Source organism: Podarcis melisellensis (genome assembly GCF_964234715.1).
Source record: "Podarcis melisellensis genome assembly, chromosome: 10".
Taxonomy (NCBI): Eukaryota; Metazoa; Chordata; class Lepidosauria; order Squamata; family Lacertidae; genus Podarcis; species Podarcis melisellensis.
Window position 1 is genome coordinate 4,912,462 of NC_138542.1, and position 23,139 is coordinate 4,935,600.

The window sequence follows — 23,139 nt, forward strand, 5'->3', positions numbered from 1 at the left end:
CAAGACTCTGGGATAAATTGAGCACATCAAGTATAGACAAAAGACTATTATTTCTGATCAGCTGTTTATATAAAGACACGGTGCAGTATGTAAGAACTTCGTTAAATGGCCATCTTATAGGACCAGTTCCTGTCAGCAAGGGGGTCAAGCAAGGTTGCATCCTGGCCCCAGTTCTATTCAACTTTTACATCAATGATATGGTTAACTGTTTGTCATCTCCGGACTTCCATGCCCCCAAACTGGCTGACAAATCAATATCAGTGCTTTTGTATGCTGATGATGCGATACTCCTATCTCGAACAAGAATAGGCTTAAATAGGCTCATAGGTGAATTTTCAGCATACTGTAGGAGAGAGCAACTGGCAATAAACTATCAGAAAACCAAAATCATGGTTTTTGCAAGGAAATGCAGACAGTACAGCTGGAGGATGGATAACCAGACAATTGAACAGGTTAAAGCCTTCAAATATCTGGGTATCGTTTTCCAGTCGACCGGGTCCTGGGATGTCCATCAAAAATATGCCAAAGAAAAAGCAGCTCAAAGTATTAAGATGCTGTCCCGCTTCTTTTACACGAAGGGGGGCAGATACATCCCAGCAGCCTTTGAAGTTTTTCAAGCAAAACCTCTGGCGCAGTTACTGTATGGGGCACAAATCTGGACGGGGAACCACTGCTCCAGTCTTGAAACTGTTCAGTCTAAATTCCTAAGGCAGATATTCGGCGTCCCCTCCTGTGTTCCAAACGCAGCATTGCGACTCGAGGCCTGTCTTCCATCTGTAGAAACTCAGACCTGGCAAAGAACACTCAACTATTGGCTTCGTCTTAATCTAAATCCACCCGGTCTACTGCCTCTAGTAATGCAAGACCCTCACAAAAGCAAGTGGTTCAAAACTGTGCATCAAAAACTCCTTACATGCGGTCTGCATTCGCAGTCCCTACTATCAATGGGCCTCATTAAAGCAAAGAGTCTAATAGGCCAGCGCCTGAAAGACATTGAACGGCAAAACAACCTGACTATCTTAAAGAAACTGTGCCCATGGTATACCTACTTTCCCCCTTCCCATTTTGACTTTCCAGCTTCATATTTGTTTAAATTAACCATCCCAAAATACAGACGTGCCTTTACATTGGCTAGATGGGATGTTCTTCCTTCTGCCGTACTCGAAGGTCGTTACCAAAAGACTCCATTTGAAAAACGACTCTGCCCATGTGGAGATGGTAACACGGAAACAGTGTCCCACGTCCTCCTATCCTGCCCCCTTTACAAAGACCTAAGGAATGAGATTATTACTCCACTCATTCTCTCCAACCCCGGCCGTTCACAAGACATTACACTGTTTTTTCTCTTATCTGATACGGATAGTCAGATAACAGAGAAGGTCGCGAGGTACATCGAGAGAGCTGTGAAATTGAGGGCCACCATCTGAGTGACAGACTTGTTCATCTGACGGACCTCCTTCTGCTTGTTCTTATCTTCCTTTTATTCTTATTTTATTTTTAATTTTTGTATAGCTGTGGCCTGTTGGCTTTGCTAATAAAGTTTTGATTGATTGATGGGAGTTGTAGTCCCAAAACATCTGGAGGGCCGAGTTTGCCTATGACTGATCTAGTTGTATTCCTAGTCCAGATGTATTCCTAGTCCAGATGTTTTCAACTTTTTTGCATCCATGGTTCCCTTGACCAACTGCATTCTTTCTGCGTCATGCCTGTTGGGCTCAGGAGCCCAGCTGTGTCACTCCTTGCCTGCCTAGTAGCCTCTCACCCTTTTTCGAACACCCTCCCTTGTGGAGTGTTCCCTCAGCCTCCTCTCCTCTCCTATCTCCTCGGGAGTCCTCTGGGCAACTGCTGCCACCGTCCCTGGTCTCTGAGCTGCCCCCACCCCAAAGAGAAGTTCCTCTCGTTCACCTGCAGAGCTTATAGCCAGGGCTGCTACAAGAAACAGCTGTGCAAGCCTTGGGGAGGCAAGAGGACATCAGAGGAGGGAGGGAAAGAGGGACAGAGGCCAGTTAGATAATACTTTATTCAGCTATAAGCCCACAAGGTAAAACAAATCAATAGATAAAATAGCATTTTACAATCTAAAATATCAACTAAAATATTTCAACGCATAATCTCCTTCATATTACTTACAATCTCCAGATCATCTAGAGACAGAGGCCAGTGTTGCCACATCACTACTGACCATCCTTGAAGCTCCCCCCCCCCCGGCATACCTTTTTTTAAAAAAGCCACATTTCAGCAGGGGAGGGGACCAGGCAAATGCCAGTGAAGGACTCCGTGGGTGCAATTGCGCCACCACACTGGCAATCCCTGCCTTCCAATAATTGTGAAAGGTAAGTTGATATGATTATTGCAGATGCGGGTGAGTGTCCCCATTTGCATCTCTTCCTAGAGCAGCAGAGAATATATTTTATAATTTTATAATTTAATTTAACACTAACCCTTGCAAAGGTTTTATGAGGACACGAAGCACGATGTCTCCTGGAAATCCATGTGTGCAGAGACCATCCAATGTTGTGACTACATCTCCCATCATTCCTGAACGTTGGCCATGCTTGCTGACGCTGATGGGAGTAGAAGTCCATGACATCTGGCACATATTATCTTTGTTGTTGTTTAGTCATTTAGTCATGTCCAACTCTTTGTGACCCCATGGACCAGAGCACGCCAGGCACTCCTGTCTTCCACTGCCTCCCGCAGTTTGGTCAAACTCAGGCTGGTAGCTTTGAGAACACTATCCAGCCATCTCGTTCTCTGTTGTCCCATTCTCCTTGTGCCCTCCATCTTTCCCAACAACAGGGTCTTTTCCAGGGAGTCTTCTCTTCTCATGAGGTGGCCAAAGTACTGGAGCCTCCGCTTCAGGACCTGTCCTTCCAGTGAGCACTCAGGGCTGATTTCCTTCAGAATGGAGAGGTCTTGCAGTCCATGGGACTCATAATTCAAAAACATCAATTCTTTGGCAATCAGCCTTCTTTATGGTCCAGCTCACTTCCATACATCACTACTGGGAAAACCATGGCTTTAACAATACGGACCTTTGTTGGCAAGGTGATGTCTCTGCTTTTTAAGATGCTGTCTAGGTTTGTCATTGCTTTTCTCCCAAGAAGCAGGTGTCTTTTAATTTCGTGACTGCTGTCACCATCTGCAGTGATCATGGAACCCAAGAAAGAAAAATCTCTCACTGCCTCCATTTCTTCCCCTTCTATTTGTCAGGAGGTGATGGGACCACTGGCCATGATCTTAGTTTTTAATGTTGAGACTCTCTTATCTACCCCTGCTCTAATGCTTTGTATCTGCAGTCTGGTCACAGGAAACCACTCTAACCCACACACACCCAGAAAAACCAACAGGCTCCAAATTTTATTGGGTACAGGAAAAGAAAAATAGCCCTTTGGGGGGTGGTTTTCTGAGCCCATTTCAGAATTAATAATTCTCCCAGCACTAACAATAGAGAGAAACTGCAAATGTGTGGTGTGAAAAACCAGTATTTTTAAATGCCTCTGGACTAATCTGCTCAGGTTGTATATGAAGATTTATACATCTGAATACTGTTCCACCAGGGATGACCCACTCCGTCTCCTGCCTGAGGTGAAATGTGAATGTGCCCCCCCCCCTTTGTAGCCTCACATATTGTGGTCATGTGGCAGCAGTGAAATTTTGCTGGAAGCTGCAGCTGCTGCTACTGCCACCAATACCATAAAACTCTGGCAGCAGCCAGGGTGGGGTTTCCCTGTGGGGGCACTGCCCCATGGGATCCTGCCACCCAAGGCAAACTGCTATGCCTCTTGAGCGAACTGGCTCTGTGTTCCATACAGGGCATACAGAAAAATAGCATACAGAAAAACTGAATACAAAAAAAAAAAAAAATAGCATGTCTGGAAGAAGGTGGACTGAATACTTTTCCGTGGCAAGCTACTTCCTGTGAGAATGACCCAAAACTGATAAAGCATGAAGTAATATATTCCATAAAAAGCCATCACCCACCATCATTTGGACAGCCAAAGCCACCACCCACCTTTGTCAATAAGCCCTCTTCTTTGGGGAGGTTCGCATGTAAATAGGAAGTAATGACAATGTTAGGAAATTGCCTCAGGTTAATAGCCTGCATGCCTTTATAGAACAAATGTTATTTTCACCACCTAATGTATGTCAAAGTGCAGGGACTCTGCAAAAACACTATCAACATGTTGGCTGTAGTAAGCAAACAAAACAGAAGAAGCTCAAGTTAACCATGCCCATTCAGCACTCGGAAAATTCTGATCTAATAAATATAATGCTTTATGGTTAATTCATGGGAACTTTTTTTGACACACACCTTTATGAAGTGTAAACCCTTTTGCGCTGAGTTGGTAACGCAGCCATGTTATCACACCAGAACAAGTGGTTTCTAACTTGGCCTGGGGGTGGGGCTCAAACGGCTGATCAACCTTTCTGTTCACTTTGTAGTAATGGATGCACTGCTCCCCTCAAATCTGAAGGCAGCCCAACTATTTTTCCATCTTGACAAGAAATTCTGTCTGATTTTTATGTGAAGTGCTACCAGCCTTATCCCCATTCAGGTACTTTGCCTCCAGACGTATGCTAAACATGTGGAGGAGGAGAAGCTCCCACTGGCTCTGCCCCAATGTTGCATGTCCCAGTTGCTCCCTCTTACTGGGGCTGCCACAGAGCCCCCAGGCAAGGCCCCCATGTGGGAGACGGCAGGCACAATGGGTGCCACTGGAGCACCCAGCACAGACAAAGAGGCCACCGTGTGAGCCTTGGCTGGCAGTGCACTGGCTTCTGGGCCACACCAGTGGGGCTTCCTATAGGTGAGCTGCAGCACCCGCCCCTTTTGTGTCTTGTCCTGGGCACTGACACTACACACTGAGTGCATAGGCTCCCATTCCATCTTGATGGGCTTAGCATATGCATGGAACCAAGTCCAGAATGAAGAACTTAGGCGAAGGAGGAGGTCTGTAAGATACTGTGGCCTTAGATCAAAGCATGTATCCAAAGCAGTACCCTCCAGATGTTGGACTGAAACTACCATCAGTCTCAATCAACACTGACCATGCTGACTGGGGCTGGTGGGAGCTGGGATATATAATTTGCATTTTTAATACAGAACAAAACACACACCTCCCACATCCCCTTCTCTCCATCCACCAATTGTTCAACTCCCACATCCCCTTCTCTCCATCCACCAATTGTTCAACTTTCATTTCAGTCACAACATACAACTAAATACCTAGTGACTCCCCTTCCATCCTTTTCCTGGTTTCTTTACTTTTCTACTAAATTGCATATTCCAAATTTGTCATCTTCAAATTTCTTCCTCTGTTAAATTCTACTAACTCCCATTCTGCTGGATTTACTCAAGGCCTGTTACGTTATTTACATTTTTATACTGATTCTTAAAATAGTCAATAAACATTTTCCAATTCTCCTTATATTCTTTATCATCCTTTTCTCTTATCCTATTTGCTGTACCTGCCAATTCAGCATATTCAAGCATTATAAACTGCCGCTCTTCCTTAATGGGTACTGTACTCATTCTCCACTTTTGTGCCAATAAGATTATAGCCGCAGTGGTGGCATATAATAATAATTTTGGTTTTTTAGGGACTTCTGTTGTTACCATTCCAAAAAAGAATGTATCAGGCTTTTGTGGGAAGGTGTTTTTTTTAATATCTTTGCTTAATTCATTGTAAATTACTTCCCAGAATTCCCTGATTACGTTACAGGACCACCACATGTGGAAAAAGGATACCTCTACTTCATTGCATTTCCAACATGTATCTTCTTCTTTTTAAAACATTATCTCTAGTTTGGGAGGTGTTAAGTAGCATCTCAGTGCCATTTTCATCATATTTTCCTTTAATGCATAACATGGCGTAAAATTCATGTTTACCGTCCATAGATTCTCCCACAGCTCATAATCAATGTTATGGCCCACATCCTGTGCCCACTTAATCATAATTGATTTCACAAATTCCTCTTTTGTATCCCACTCTAGCAGCACTTTGTACATTTTTGATAATACTTTTAACTAATAAATCCCTTGTAAATTGGGAAAATCCATTTTTTTATGCATCTTAAACAGTTGGTTAATCGGATGTATCTGTAACCAATCTGTTAGTAATTTTTTTAATACCTCGGGATTTTTCTTTTTTCTTCTTTTTAAAAAATATTTTATTTTTTACCAACCACCAAAACACAAACAGTGAAACCTCCCAGGCAGCTGATACATTAGGTATACAATATTCAATAATATACATATTCAATAATATTCAATAATAACATATTCAAATTAACCATATGCTCACTTCTATATACCTTAACACTCCTCCTTCCACAAGGTTTATTTTACTTTTAACATTTTAATTGCCCCAAATTGTTCCAAGCTACTCAAATAATTCAATATCTTCTCAAACCAATCCGCCTCTTTCTCACTGACCTTAAACCCTTTCATTCTATGTATCTTCACAGTTAGGTACAGTGGTACCTCGGGTTAAGTACTTAATTTGTTCCAGAGGTCCGTTCTTAACCTGAAACTGTACTTAACCTGAAGCACCTCTTTAGCTAATGGGGCCTCCTGCTGCTGCTGCGCCACTGGAGCACGATTTCTGTTCTCATCCTGAAGCAAAGTTCTTAACCCGAGGTACTATTTCTCGGTTAGCGGAGTGTGTAACCTGAAGCATATGTAACCTGAAGTGTATGTAACCCAAGTTACCACTGTATTCTAAAATTATAATATTATTCACTTTTTTCCTCCATTGGTTCACCCCTAGCTCTTCTGCATTTTACTCGCTATAACCTGTCTAGCTGCAATTACCATCAATTTTACCCATTTGCATTCCTCTTTTGTTTTTAACTCGGTACTACTCAGGGTAATAAGAACCATTAATTTAGTTATTTCCATGTTCCTTCCCACAATTCCCAATATTTCTATACCAATCTGTTTCCAAAATTCATTAACTAACGGACAATCCCACCACATATGACTGTACGTTCTCATCACTCCACATTTCCTCCAACAATTCTTACTTCCAGATTTTGTAAAATGATATAACCTTACTGGTATATGGTACCATTTTTGTACCAACTTCAACCCCTGTTCCTGGATTATCCTAGAGGTCGCTACAAAGGATGGTTGTCGAAAGATTCTTTCCCAATCTAAAATCTAAAATCAGTTCCTGAGTAGCTAACCTCCAATATTCTTTCAAACTTTCCTTTGGTGATTTTCCCTTGTTTAATAACACCTTATAATGTACAATTTTGAAACTATTTTGGCCGTATCTGTCCTATATCCTTTCACTAATTCTTTGAAGGGTGTAATAATTCTTTTACTACATTTTTAAAACTTCTTCTTCCTTTAGCAGAGAGGAAATTTGTCTTTTCTGTAACCAATTCATTTTATTCCAAATACCACTTTCCTGTTCCATTGTACCTTCTATTCCCCAAGTATTCTCCATCTCTATTCTCCATCATCTCAATTCTCCATCTCCTCAATATTTCCTTTAATTTATCCCCTACCTCCTTTGGGATGAGCTCCCATAACGGGGCCATTTTATCATAATACCACATTTTGGTAAGGGAAGAGAGGTCAGGAAAAAGCTCCCTTTTCCAGTTCTCCCATACCCAGATGGACCCCGTAAATGTTGATATTTTATATACTTCCCTTTTCCTTTTCCTCCTATCAAATATTCTTATTTTCCCTCCTACTACTTCCAAATTCTCCCGCTCAATACACCCCAAAGCTTCCCCCTGTTCTCCCTCCAACCACTTGATGGCCTCGATGGCCCTTGTGGTCTCTTCCAACTCTATGATTCTATGATTCTATAAGATGCCTCAGTTGGTAGGCTTTGTAATATAAAACCAAGTTGGGAATCCCCCTTCCTTCATCTTGGATCCTATGATACCTATATCTACCTGTCGTCCTTGGTTTCTTAGATGCAAAAACAAACCTATCAATTTTCCCTTGCCACCCTTTCAATATTCGTTCCGATATGTGCCAGGATAATACATAAAAAAGATACATTAATCTGGGTAATAAAAACATTTTGACTAATGCAATTCTTGTACTAATTGATTCCTTCCTTTTCTCCCATATTTTCAATTTTGACTGAATACCGCTCCAAGTTTTTTTATAATTATATTCAAATATTTTCTTCACATTTTTAGTTATCCTTACCCCTAAATGTTTCACCATCTTATTTGCTATAGGAATACCCAATAATTTAGAGGCTTCTAGTTGAATTTTAGGTTTCACATTTAAACATATAATTGATGATTTATTAAAATTAACTTTTAACCCTGATACTTTTGAAAATCCTTGCAAAATTCTTTTTAATGGCACCATTGGGGTCCCCAGGTCCCTAACTGTCACCATCATGTCATCCGCATACATTGTCAATAACTCCCCTTCTGTTCTCCCTTTCCCTGGGATTTGAAATCCTTTAATCTCATTATTCTTTTTGAGTTTAATTACTAATGGTTCCAGTGCTAAAATAAAGAGCATGGGAGAAAGTGGGCATCCTTGCTTTGTACCACTTAAACAAAAATATTATGAATTTGAAGGGAAAGGAGGGGAAATATTGGCAAATAAAATTAAGAATGATCAGGTAAGGAAAAATATTAGAGCTATTAGAGATAATAAAGGGGAATTGGAAAAAGACCCTAAAAAAATATTGGAGACCTTTTTAGGTTTCTGTAATAGATTGTATACAAATAAATGAATTAAAGACAAAGAGGTGGATCAATTTTGTGAAGGATTAGAACTCCCAGAATTAAATGAAGAAAATAGAAGGGAATTGGATAAGGATATATCAGAGGAGGAAGTTAGATCAGCAATCGACTCTGTGAATGTGCAATCGGCACCAGGACTGGATGGGTTCAATGTGGTGTTCTATAGGCATTATAAGAATATAATTGTTGCCACATATACTGTGTTGATGAACCCTACTCAGCTTATTTTGCTAATGCATTACCTGTTGAGAATGGGTCACACCCACTCTGATATGATCTTCTATTCTTTGAACTGGAACTTGTTTTCTGCTTGACGCACCTATATCCTGAATGAGGATCTGACCTCACTTTGTAGATAATATGTGTCTGTGTATTGATCAAATGATGGATCTCCATGAAATATACTTGGAGTTAAGAGTGGATTTCCTGCTCTTTATTCATCTCATTGTGGTGAGGAGGAATGGAAGTTCCCCCAGAATGTCTGTCTTATATGCATTATTTACACAATGGGCCCCACATGATTGGCTAATTCCGGGATTCTCCTGTAGGCCAATCAGGTTGCGGATTCCCTTTCACCTGGAGCTGGAGTGGGTGGCTCCTGTGAACCAATCACACTGCTGCATTCTGAGTCCTATTGTTCTAGGACCAATCAGACTGCTGCCTTTTGGATCCTATTCAACTCAGTACATAACACTCCAGCTGCAGAAAACCCATCTCTCAATGTTGGCACTATCCTACAAAAACTTATGCTTTGGTATATTTGTTAGTCTTAAGACTATGGGTGCTTTGTGATGGGCATTTACTGTTTATTGTTGGATCAGTGCTCATCACATAGACAATTTTTTGCAGTGTCCATGATGGATAAATTTAAAAGGGGTTCCTAGACTGGATGAATCCTTCACAGAAACCCCAAAGAAAAGGATGTGGGCTCCAAGTGAAAGAATAGGCCTTTATTGACTACAAATGTATGTAGGATCAGCTTCCTAAAATAAATCAGAAAGCTGCTGCCAAGAACCATATCCAAAGCAATGATCCTTATTCACCTCCAGATTACACATGAAAATTCTATTCACCAATCAAAGGGTCACACCAATCTTCCCATAGCAGTTGTAACTCAGTGTCATCATCTTGAACCAACTAAAATCATTTAGCTCTTTAGATAAGCCCTTATCATATCATATGATTATATATAACCATTTTTCAGTGTTTTTCTTTATTAATACTTTTTTGCTTTGCCTCCCTTTTCCTCCTGCCTGAAAGCGATGAGCTCTGGGCTCATCCCACCTCTGGGCTCATTCACGACTGTCTGTACCTAGTTCATCAAAATCCTATCAAATATGCCAAATTTAGCTGTGAGCAAAGGGTATTGCTACAGTCCTAGCCACAAATATGCCATTGTATTTTTTCTTATTTCTTTCAAATTCCTCAGAGGGGTGGGCCTCATGTGTTTTGGACAGGAAACACATTATTCCTGTATCGAAGCATTCAGGGAGGCATAATGCGATGTTAATTGCTTTTAGGGATAAGTGGTAAGCTTTTGTTTTCATCTGAAGCTGCAATGTAACACTTGTGGGCGAAGGTCCCCTTGAGAGGAAATGTTTCCGTCATGTTCATTGTCATAGTAGATGCTGTACACAGGAACGTGGGAAACATTCACTGGGTTCGGGGCCAGGGATGTCCCTTTTAGCAGGACTGGAGCAAAGCCAAAGTGATGACACTGGCACACTTGGACAGCTGCCAGGACTCACTGTTGATGCTTGCCCAGCTCTCCCTTGAAATATGCAGATATGAACTCCAAACATTGCCATTCAGCTGGCTCTTTCTTCTCTCTTCATTTCCCTCAGGGTCTCTTGATGTAGCACTGATTTGGGGAGTTGTGGGAGATAAAAAGGGTGGCTGAAACCCTTTAGTGAAGCTTGAAACGATGCCACTGCAACCAGGTAATCTCACCGCCAGAGGAAGCGGGTCCATCAGAGGATGCGTAACGCTTCCTTAGATCTCGAGCTGACCCTTCATAGGCCATGGCGGAGCATCAGCCTTACCTGCGGAGGTCACAGGTTGAATGTTTCCTGCCTGAAATCTTAAGAGAGTAGCTGCCAGTCATTGGAGACAATACTGAGCTGCTGAGGCAGATGGGACAATTGTCTTTTTTTTAAAAAAAAAATATATTAAGGTTTTGAAAGGTTACAAAATTAAAGAAAAAGAAAAGGAAAAAACAAAAATACAAAAATACAGAGAAATAAAAAACAATTAAGAAAAAACAAAACAAATCAACCCTTCCATAACTTATCTTTCATTTGCTTGTTTCCTTCACCTCCTCACACCTCCCTTTTTTGTATTCTAGTTCAATTAGCTATTTCAGCAAATCCTTTCCATCTTTATTTTTATCCTAATAATTTATCTTAATATAATGTAGCTTTACATTCTTACCAGTTAACAATCTATTTTTACTAAATCTTTTATAACATTTCTGCTAAAACCACGCAACTTCATTCCAACATCCTTCTAACATTCCTTAATTTTACAATGTTTCTGTAAATAAACTTTAAATTTCTTCCAATCTTCTTCCACCGACTCTTCTCCCTGGTCTTGGATTCTGCTAGTCATTTCCGCCAGTTCCATGTAGTCCATCACCTTCATCTCAGATGGGACAATTGTCTAGCTCATTATATGGCAGCTTCATCTATTCTTAACCAGGCAGGAGTAAAATGGGAAAGCACCTTTGGCAGGGGAGAATCCTGAAAAGGGATCTGTTCCAGCAATTCCAGGCTGTGTGTTACACTGTTGCCTTGAAAATAATTTGCTTGCGGACAGCGTGAGTCACTGACAAGGATGCCCACGAGGGATAAGCAAGACCAGGCTTGACCAAACAACCAGCTTCACCTCTCCACGTCAGCTTACAAGAGCTGCCAGGAGTCTAAGGCCAACAATACCAGAATGGTTCAATGGGTCCCAGCTGTAATTATCTACATGCCAGCAGGAAGGCATTATTCCTGGCTTGAGGAAGGTGTGGCAGGGATAGAGAGAAAGCAGTTTAATGCCAGACAATGGAGAAGGCACACCTTTCTTGAGGTTTTGGTGGCCCTGGACATGGGCGAGGGAGAAACAATAATACCTGGCACCAGTTCAAAGTGTTTCACATGCACTTCTCAGGAATCCCTGCAAAAGCCCCATAGATTATCCCTATTAAATTTGGAAGGCTGGAGCTGCTTTATGAAAGCACTTTATGAAACCACCTCCTAAGTTCACAACTAAGGTGAGGTCTGAATCAAAATTTCATGGCTCATACAGCTGGCAACTACCATATGCTTGCTCTGAGAAGGTTTGCCAAGACATGAGCACGATCCAGATCCAGTTGCAGTAGCGAGTTTCCCTGTTTATTTACTTATAAAACCATTTCTATGCCATCCTGCCACAAAATATCATGGCTATTTGCAATATTCAAACATAAAACACCATTTCAACAACAAAGTACAGTTCATTAGGTCTGCTGACACAAAAAGGTATTCAAAAGGCACCTGGAAGTCAAAGGGGAGGCGGGCTGCCCAATCTCTGCCAGAAGTGTGTTCCACAACATGTGAACAACATTGTGAATTGCCCAAACTCTTATCTGAGGCCAGTTGGGCCTCCGCAACAAGAGAAAACCACTAACAGTGCTCCTCTGGATCCTGAGGTGGTCCTTAAGGGAACCTTGGCCCAAGTTCTTCAGGGCTCTGTAGAGCAACACAGGAGCCTCAAATATGGCCCAGGAGCATAAAGGAAGGGCCCAATCCTTTTTATTGCCTGGGCAAAAAGTGGGAAGGGTTTTTTTCCCCCCCAAATTGAGGGCCTTCAGGGAGCTACATGACAGTAGTGGGCAAGGACACTTCCACAGGAGTGGAAGTGGGGTGCAAGGGGGCAGTGTCTCAGCCTCTCACACCACTTGGATTGCTAGTTTCATTTTTTTTAAAGCATGTTTCTAGGATTTGTGGAACCTGAGATATGAGGGGAAATGTATAGGCACTATTCTTCTCTTCTTCTTTTTTGTAAAATATTAGCCTGTGTTCCCCTTTCAGTGTATTACTGACCTTCCCACACGAGAAAAAACTCTCTCTCTCTCTCTCTCTCTCTCTCTCTCTCTCTCTCTCTCTCTCTCTCTCTCTCGTACCCTTCCCACATGCATTCCTACACATTCACACACAGTCCATGCCCTCCAACATTTCTCTGATGAAAATAGTGACATCCTAAGGAAAAGCGGGACATTCCAGGATCAAATCAGAAACCAGGATGGCTTCTCTAAATCAGGGACATCACTGGAAAATAAGGACACTTGGAAGGTCTGATAGTGTTCACACAAATCACACACATTATACTGTGTGTGTGTGTGTGTGTGCGTGTGTGTGTGTGTGTGGTGATCTTTGTGGAGATGCCAACATAGTATTTTCCTATGTTTCTATATATGCTATAAGCCACCCAGAGTGACTCGGGGAACCCAGACAGATGGGTGGGGTATAAATAATAAAATATTTATTATTAATATTATGTGGGAAAGGAAGGGTTAATCCATTCCTACTAAGTGTAGTCTCCACAGAGCTCCCCCTGCCATTCATGTGGCAATTAAATTTGAAAACAATTGCCATGAATATTCAAGCCTAATTGCCACACTGAAGGGGGTGGGCAGTGGAGGGTCACAATGCATACGAAGGAAGCTGTAATACCATTTAAAACCCACCCCATGCTCTGCCCTCATCCAAATGATCTGCATGGAAATTAGGTTTAAGATCATCTTCCAATGGAGAAGCCTCATTGCTGTGCCCGGAGCAAGCCAGGAAGAGGAGTCCGTAGGCTGGATGGTGGGTGGTGGGCAGCTGTACAGGCCGCATCCCACCCCCAGGACTGAAGTAAACATAAATGTAAAGATGAAAGAACTTCTTTAGATATGGAGAGCAATGAATGAGCTATGCCTAAACAGCATACTTAGAAATATTTGTGCCCATTTTCCCTCATGTTATTGGAGGAAAGGTAACAAGAGGAAAGGTTGTGTTCTTATTGTTCCATTTTGTGTACCAAAGCACGGTGGGGGGACTGATGGATTGCATAGCCTTAGGTGCTACAATGGGAATGGGTGTATTCCGGAAGTAGATGTTCTTTACACGGCCCTTCCCCACCACCCTCTTGTAAATACACCAGTTAACTGCAGTCTTGTCTGAAGGCTTACACCCAGACCTGCCGCAAATACAATGCAAAGGCAAGCCTAGGAGGATAAATGCCAGCTGCCTTGAAGCAACAGGAAAGCCTCATTTCCCTCCTCCCAAAATAAGACCGGAAAACGTACCTCAGGAGCAGCACAGCAGCTAATGGTTGATGCCCAGCCTTGATCATCTGGTCCAAAAGTTAGTGGCTTTTTTCCTCCATAAATGTCCTCAAAGCTATATGAGGAGCTCCATTCAGAACCTTTGCCACAAATAGCCCTAAATTTTATGTGTAAACCAGAGTTCTTCTTCTTTTTTAAGTTGTTGACTAAGGTTACTTCCAAGCAGCCTGTTTATGGAATATTCCTGCTGGTTAGTTTGCACAAATTTGCAGGGAGGTTAAACAACATTGGGTTTATTGAATGTTCCTTCTGATTTGTTTGTGAAGAGGTTATATGACAAGGCATCAAACAATCATTACTCCATAATTTCTAGAGCATTTCCCCTTTTCTTTCCTTTTTGTGAAATGTCAAAGTGGGGGGTTGAGGAGGGGGACAGTTTTGCTGCATAAGATGCCAAATCAATCTTAACTGAACGAACTGAATTTGTTGGCATGAGATTGAACCCAAATCTTAAAATAGTGACTGCCTGGAAGCGCCCTAAATGCAGGGTTTCTGTGCATGTGTCTGCCTTTGGATTGCTAGACAAACTTCAGGGGATCCAGAACATGGCAGCAAGTTTGCAGACTGGTCAGTATGAAATTATTGTGACAGTACTTTGACATTTTCATTGGCTTCAGTCACAGGTGGCTGGTGCCCATCAGAACTGGTAGGGCATAAAGCAGAAAGATGGAGCTAGAGTCAGTGACAGGCAAAGCCAACTAATTCTAATGTTGTCCCCATTTTCATAGAATCATAAAATTGTAGAGTAGAAGAGACCCCAAGGGTCATCTAGTCCAACCTCAGGAATCTCAACTAGATCATGCATGACAAATGGCCATCCAACCTTTGCTTAAAAACCTCCAAGGAAGGAGGGTCTATCACCCCTTGTGGGACTCCGTACCACTGTCAAACAGCTCATACTGTACTGTCTGAAAGTCATTCCTGATGTTTAGTTGGGATCTCCTTTATTGTAACTTGAATCCATTGGTTTTGGCCCTAACCTCAAGAGCAGGAGAAAACAAGCTTGCACCATCTTCCATGTGAGAGTCGTTGAGATATTTGAAGATGGCTATCTTATCTCCTTATCAGACAAATTGCCTCAGCCATTTCTCATAAGGCTTGTTTTCCAGAACCGTCATCTTGGTCACCCTCTGCACACATTCCAATTTGTCAAAATCCTTCTTAAATTGTGATGCCCAGAACTGGACACAGCATTCCAGGTGTGGTCTGAACAAGGCAGAATAGAGTGGTTCTGTTACTTCCCTTGATCTGGATGCTTCTGTTGATGGTGTCTAGAATATCACCTTTTTTTTTTTTTTTTTTTTTGCTGCTGTATCATGTTAAACTTGTGGTCTACCAAGACTGCTATATCCTTTTCACATGTACTGCTAGTAAGCCAGGTGTCCCCCATCTTATAATTGTGCAGCTGGCTCTTGCTGCCTAAGTGTAAACCCTGACATTTGTCCCTACTGAAATTCATTTTGGCCCGGCTCTTCAATCTCTTAAGGTCATCTTGAATCCCAATTCTGTCCTCTGTAGCATTGGCTCTCCCTCCCAGTTTGGTGTCATCTGCAAATTTGATAGGCAGCCCCTTGATACCCTCACGCTAGTTATTTATAAAGCTGTTGAACAACAATGGGCCCAAGGTGGAACCCTGCGGCACCCCACTTGTCACTTGTTTCCAGGATGACGACGAACCATTGATTAGCCAGTTCCACCCTCTGGGCTGGTTATAAGAAAAAGGCAGACATGTGGGGTCTGAATGAGGTCAGAATGATGTTGGTGTGGCAGTGCCCCATTGCCCTAATGAGCCAGCCTCTTGACTTGTGTGCTTACCTGAACTTTTGTAGAGGCCCGTCCACCTGTCCCTTTTAATATCTACTGTCATGAACTGAATGAATTTAGGCCTATTGTCCCAGGAGAAGCTGCAGGATCAAGAGTGGGAAGAATCCATAAATGAAAGCCTGGCTAAATCCAGATGGTTACAGGAATTAAGACCGCAAGAGGTTCGTTTCAGGGAGTTGCGTCTCATATACATAATGCTTTGACCTATTTCCAGCAATAGCAACTACTGCTGGAGGAGTGAAACCAAAATACAAATAGGATTCTTGAAGATATTAATTAGATGAGGTGGAGAGAATATTCTGGGCATGTGATACTCTCTTCAGATTACTGTCTGGGTACTGAGATGACTGCTACTAGCAACTACAACTGGCTATATCATGCAGTGGGTATGTTCATGGACTGTAAACTGGAAAAAGGGATGGGCAAATCTGTCAATTTCACTTTATCTCCATTTCTCATTTTTCCAGTCCTAAATTCTGTTCTCCACATTTCCACATCAGTTTGCAATGTTTTCTTTTTCATTTTTAAATATATTTGTTAGAAAAGTCCTTTTGAAAATTACCAGAATTTGATGCAAATTTCTTCCACTTAATGCATTTTTTTGCATTTTTGTCCAATATGCACTTTTTAACAAGCAATTGTCCCTAATAATGCATTTTTGGTATGTTATTTTACTAATATATGCATTTTATGCACACCTTATTTGGCTGGAGAACTGCACTGCATATTTTGGAGAAATATGAATTTTGAAGATGACTCTGTTTCAGTTTGCTCATTGTTTCAGAAAGTCCAAATTAGATAAGTTTGCCTTTAATTGCAAACTGAATTGAATCCCTCCACTCACTCCCTAGCTGTAAATTCCCAATTCAAATTTCACATCAATTGTAAATTGAAAACTCAAATTCTTACTAAGTACACAACATGAGAGTAACAAAATTAGGATGTTGTTGTTCTTTAAAAATTAAATACTAGTTGGAGGTGGTCAGTAGTCTTCCCCACAATATGAAGGGAGAAGGTGTTTAAGTTTTCCTTTTCCTGGTGAGATATGAGGATAAAACTTGCCACTGGTGCCGTATCATGCAGGGAGGGAATATTTATTACTAAGATGAGGTGAAGATAGCGACAAGCAAGCCTGCTTGTCTTTGAGGTCTGCCGTCTGTTCTAGTTAAATTTGTTTTTTAATAGTTCTAGTTGCCTCAGCAGTGTTAATTGTAACATACAGGCAAGGAGTGTATCAGTTTTATCTGTTTTACTTCTATGTGGGTTTAATGGCCATATATTTTAATTGGAGAGGTGATGGGAAAACAGCTGATTCAGCTCAGTGTTCAGCTGATAAGGAACGCTTAACCACCCATCTTGCCTGAAGGATACGCTGCAGTTTTGACACTTTCATCATGATTAACGTGCTAGCACAGACATACAGTGCTTCAAACAAGTCTTCCAGAACTCCATTGCCAAATTTAATACAGAAGTTTATGCTGAACTATGACTCAGCAGCTGGAGCAAAGAAGGCAGCGGTACCTGCAAAGCAATTGTGGCAAAAGGTACTTAACCTGTTTTATATGGACAGCCTTGATCCTTTACATGGCGAGTGTGCAAGGAATGGGACTGGAGGTGCCTTATTCAAAATAAGAGGATTTGCTACATACTCCTTTAATGAAAGGTTAGCTAACTAGTCAGTTGATCTGGGTTTATTAGGAGCTGATACATATGTTCCCAGGCAAACGCCAACTTCTTCCATATAATGAAACATCAACTGTGTGTAATAATAAACTTGGCACAGCACACTTGGCCACAACAGAGATTGAAACTCCCTCACTATGGGAAGTTTTACGCAACCAGTGTCTCCTGTCTAAACAAACAGTAAATCTTTAGCAGAATTGGAAAAAGAAGTTTCAGGTTTGAATGCCATAAATGGTACATTGGCCAGGTTAGTGGAGACAACAAATTATCACTGTATCACCACAGCAAAGACCTACCAGCAAAGAAACTGAAGTTAGTGAAGTTTTGAAGGTACATCAAGATTGGGATGGCTCTGAGCTCAGTAAGTCCCTATGAAATACAGTAGCAAAACAATTAAATGATATCTATCAAGATCTGAACCTGAACTCGGAAACTTGCTTTCACATCAGCATGAATGCTCAAGAGATGGGCTTGGAGGAGTCGCTTTTCATTCTTAACCTAACCCCTCTGGATCCAAGGCTCCAGGAGAGGAGTATAGACAGGAGAGGAGTATAGTGACCACCCACTTGCTGCCTTCCAAGGAAATGATCTCAGCCCTTCACCTAATCTGATTTGTTCAAGCCCCAATCAGGCCTGTTTTGATGGAACTTTGGGGACTTCAGATTGACACACCTCATTTCCTGCCCTACAGTGAAGACAGGAGGGAAAAGCAGCAAATGGTGGATGAATAAACATACTTGGAAAGGAACTGAACAAGGGGGGAGTTCAAATTCCAATGGTGATTCTTCTAGGAAGAGGGCCCCAGATGATCTCGCGGTGATCATTCATAACAGGCCAGTGAAGAAATCCAGCAGAATAATGAAAACAGAATCTGAATTGATGAATGGAATATGTTTTGGTTTCTAATTCATATGTTTGCTGACAGGGAGATGTTATTCAAATTAAAAGGTTGCTCAAATAACCCACCCGCCCAATGGCAAGTTGTATCAACTAGAGAAAGAGAATTGCAATCTGGAAAAGGCAACTTGAGAGAAAAGAGCAGGAGGTTTTTGAGCCTGAATTTGTTACCCATCCTAATAATATCCAGATATGCTCCAACAGAAAAGAAGGGAAGATTTGTGAGATGGATAGATTTGATAGATAGATTGATAGATGATAGATAGATAGATGATAGATGATAGATAGATAGATAGATAGATAGATAGATAGATAGATAGATGATAGATAGATAGATAGATATAGATGATAGATAGATAGATGATAGATAGATAGATAGATAGATAGATAGATAGATGATAGATAGATAGATGATAGATAGATAGATAGATGATAGATAGATAGATGATAGATAGATAGATAGATAGATAGATAGATAGATAGATAGATAGATAGATAGATAGATATAGATGATAGATAGATAGATGATAGATAGATAGATAGATAGATAGATAGATAGATAGATAGATGATAGATAGATAGATGATAGATAGATAGATAGATGATAGATAGATAGATGATAGATAGATAGATAGATAGATATAGATAGATAGATAGATAGATAGATGATAGATAGATAGATGATAGAGATATATTTTGAGATATATATATATTGAGAGATATATATATTTATACATATAAAACTTAACCATAGTTGATGTTCCTGGTTTTGGATCTTCCCCGGCAGTTTCACCATCTCTGCGTACTCCATCAGTTTCATCTGCCATTCTTCTTTTTTTGGTATTTCTCTCTCCATCTCTGGGCTAGTAGCATTCTCGCTACCGTTGTTGCATACATAAAAAGTCTTTTATCTTCTCTTGGTAACTCTTCACCTATTATACCTAGTAAGAAGGCTTCTGGTTTTTTAACAAATGTATTTTTAAACATTTTCTTTAGTTCATTATATAACATTTGCCATAAAGCCTTTACCAATGTACCTGTCCACCACATATGGTAAAAAGTACCCTCCTTCTCTTTACATTTCCAACACAATTTTGAACTTGTTTTGTACATTTCAGCAATTTTACCAACGATATATCATTTTCATATAGTTTTCTTTCAATGAACAGCAGCAGTAAACTTTATTTCTTCTTTCCATAGCTTTTCCTAAGATGAAAGTTGGATATTATACCCAAAATCTCTAGCCCAATGTATCATCACTGTCTTGCCTTCTTCATCTTCTGTATGCCATTCTAAAAGTAATTTGTACATTTTTGATAATACTTTGACATTATTTTCCAACAGATCTATTTCAAACCTCAATCTCATTGTATCAAAACCATTTTTATCAACCTTAAACACATCATTTAGTTGGTGATACTGAGGCCAGTCCATTAACAATTCTCTAATATCTTCAATTCCCCCCCCCCAATTTTAATTGGTTTCCTGCCTCTTTTAACAAATCTCTATAGGTGGCCCACTTGCCTCTCATATTTACTTTTTTAACCAAAATTGCTTCCAATGGAGAGAGCCACTCTAATAAGTTCTTATACCTATCCCATACCTTGTAGATCAATTTTCTTATCAAAGGTGCAGGAATCCTTTATGTACTTTCATTTTATTACACCACAAATATGCGTGCCACCCAAATCTATTATCGTGACCTTCCAGGTCTAGTAAATCTGTATTTTTTAACAAAATCCATTCCCGCAACCAGCAGAGGCAGGACGCTTCATAATATAACTTCAGATTTGGCAGGGAAAAGCCCCCTCTTTCTTTTGAATAAATTAGTAATTTATATTTTATTATTGGTTTCTTCCTCTGCCAGATAAATCTAGATATTACTTTCTGCCATTTGTTATATTGATCCAAATGCAAGTTTTGGAAGAAGTATGCCCAGGTTAAAAGCCCTACACTCCTACCCTGCTAGCAATTTATTTTCCAGAAATCAAAGGGATTATCCATTAACAAATGCCCAGGCCTAGGGATATTTATAGAAAAGCAAATTATTATGCCTTCGGCTGTCCTTTAAGATAACATAACCGATTAGTAAATATCAAGAAAGGTCTTACTGTTCTTTCCTGGAACCGTGTGGGTTGAGGTAATGAAAAGGCAGTCAATTATTTTATTTGTATTATTCAACAATTTTATATAATATGTTTGCAAGAGACTTGGCCCCCCTCAATATTTGTTTGAATGTCACAGAAAGCTGCCCTGGCCTGCATGGTGGCAGGAGATGCTGCAGAAACCAGCACAGCCTAGCAGAAGGCTGCACCAGCCTACACGAAGTTGGGAGACATGTGTGATGTCATGTGATGCATTTCGCACATATGATGTCATACATGCACTACATGTGCTGGGCCTCCTCAACCTTGGGGGCAACCTGTCAACCTGATGAATATCCACAAACCTGATATTCAATTTTTAGAAGACCAGTAACATTTTTGCTAGTCCCATAGTATACAGTTACAGATGCTTAGGCCCTTAATGGCTCTGGGTGAAGCATATTCTCCAACTTTCCCCTTTTATAAGGTGGTGTTAAATTTGAGCCACAGGGTTATCATTATAAAGGGCTTAATAGGTGTGAAGTACTTTGAAAGTTATATAACTGCATAGCCTGCAATCCAACACACACTTACTTGGGAGTAAGCCCCCCTGAACTCAATGAGGTTTGCTTTTCGGAGTACGCATGATTTATGCTTGCAACGCACTGTTGATTAAAATGTGAATTGATGTGGGGATTAAAATTAAGTTTTTAAAGAAAAAGGTTAAAGGGGCCAAAACTCTTTTAGGGTGGAGGTGTTTTGTCGCAGGACACAAAATGTTCCTTTGACAGGAAATTCATGTCAAGCGATTGAGAAAGGCGGGGCCTCTCTAAGACTTCGTTCAGCTTCCTGAGTCCTCATTTCACCAAGAGCTTCAGCTGCCAGTTTTCCTACTCATACCCCAGAGAGATGGGGCAGCTCTTCCTCCTCTCCTCAAACCCACAAGTCAGATTTTTTGAGCTCTCAAAAGAGCCACAAAGGAAAACAAAGGAGCAACAAGAGATTAATGTTGTTCCCCCGTCCGCCCTCCCCCCCCCAATTACTAAATTCACTTCTCCACATTCCACATCAATTCATGGTGTTTTTTTATTTACAAAAGGAAGTCCTCAGTAATAATTATAAGAATCTTGTGCATATTTCTTTTAATATACACATCTTCGCAAGCAATTCTCACAGATATAATTTATTTATTTCATAAATTTGCACACACAAAAACCTCAAAGCGGCGTACCAGGGATGAAACAGCAAGATCAAGAAAAAAATCACAACCATGCTTTAAGACATACAAAAGTCAAAATACTAAAAGAAATGAAAATTACCTCAGCTTTCTAAGCACCTGGGTAGGCCTGTCCAAACAGGACTGATTTTAGCAGGCAGCAAAAAGAGTACAGTGAAGGCACCAGCTAGATCTTAATAGGGAGGGAGTTCCAAAGTTGATGCATTGCCACACTAAATGATCCAGTTCTTACAAATGCAGAAAGGGTATTCTGTGGCATCTGCAGTCGTGCCTGTTCTGGGGATTGAAGCGGTCAACTGGGCACATGCAGAGTAAGGCGATCTTGTAGGTAAGCTAAGGGCTTTGTATGCTAATAGTAACACCGTGAAATTGGCCCTGTAGCAAATTGGCAACCAGTGCAGCTCTCTGAGCACACGTGTTACTCACTCACAAGGCCTCACTCCTGTCAGCAATTGTGCTGCTGCATTCTGCACTAACTGAAGTTTCCGCACTGAAAACGAGTTGCACCTGGCAAAAGGCAAAACTCTTTTAGGATGAAGGTCTTTTGTATCAGCGTCTTTTGAGCCAGTGTGGTCTAGTGGTTAAGAGCGGTGGACTCGTAACCTGGTGAACAGGGTTCGCTTCCCCGCTCCTCCACATGCAGCTGCTGGGTGACCTTGGGCTAGTCACACTTCTCTGAAGTCTCTCAGCCCCACTCACCTCACAGAGTGTTTGTTGTAGGGGAGGAAGGGGAAAGGAGATTGTTAGCCACTTTGAGACTCCTTAAGGAGAGTGAAAGGCGGGATATTAAATCCAAACTCCCCTTCTTCTTCTCCTCTCAGGACAATGTTCCTGCCTAGAGCTGAGCCCACAGATAATGTTGCAAGATTTGGAGCCGGGCAGCATCTAATGGTTAGCTGCATTCTGTTTTTGCATTAGCGTAGGAAGTAGGGATCAGGTGAGAGTTGCACAGAGGAGAGTTTCTGCAAGCTTCTCTATGGTAAACACATAACCACACATAAATCCCTTTGCTTTATTAGAGCAGGAATGTTGTGGTGCAAGGAGGAAGGGCAATAGGACAGCACCTGTTTTGCAAACAGAAGGTCCTAGGTTCAAACCCAGCCTGAAATCCTTGAAAGCCACTGCCAGTTGTTGCTGTTGGCATCCCTCTGTCTGGAGAGACAATGGAGTGTGCCTCTGGGGGTGAAGTCAAACCAGAAACCAAAGTGACTTCCCAGGGGCACAAGCCTGGGCAGCGGGTATGGAGGTCCTAGGCTGCCCAGACAGCAAGACTCCCTTCTCGGTCTCACTGATGAGGTCCAAAGGAAAGCAGAGTAATCTGTTTGGCACCA

At 41.2% G+C, this 23,139-nt stretch overlaps 1 protein-coding gene across 9 annotated transcripts in view; it reads left to right on the top strand.

Annotated features, from left to right (window-relative positions):
* The window catches only part of LOC309379024 (guanine nucleotide-binding protein G(t) subunit alpha-3), a 657,481-nt gene that overhangs the window by 7,078 nt on the left and 627,264 nt on the right, over window positions 1-23,139 (top strand). The window contains exon 1 of one of the 9 annotated variants that reach the window (XM_081927851.1): window positions 16,278-16,293. The exons of the other annotated variants lie outside the window; for them this stretch is intronic. The gene's annotated coding sequence lies outside the window, so the exon portion shown is untranslated. Of the gene's footprint in view, window positions 1-16,277; window positions 16,294-23,139 lie in introns of those variants that run through there. 9 annotated transcript variants of the gene reach the window in all.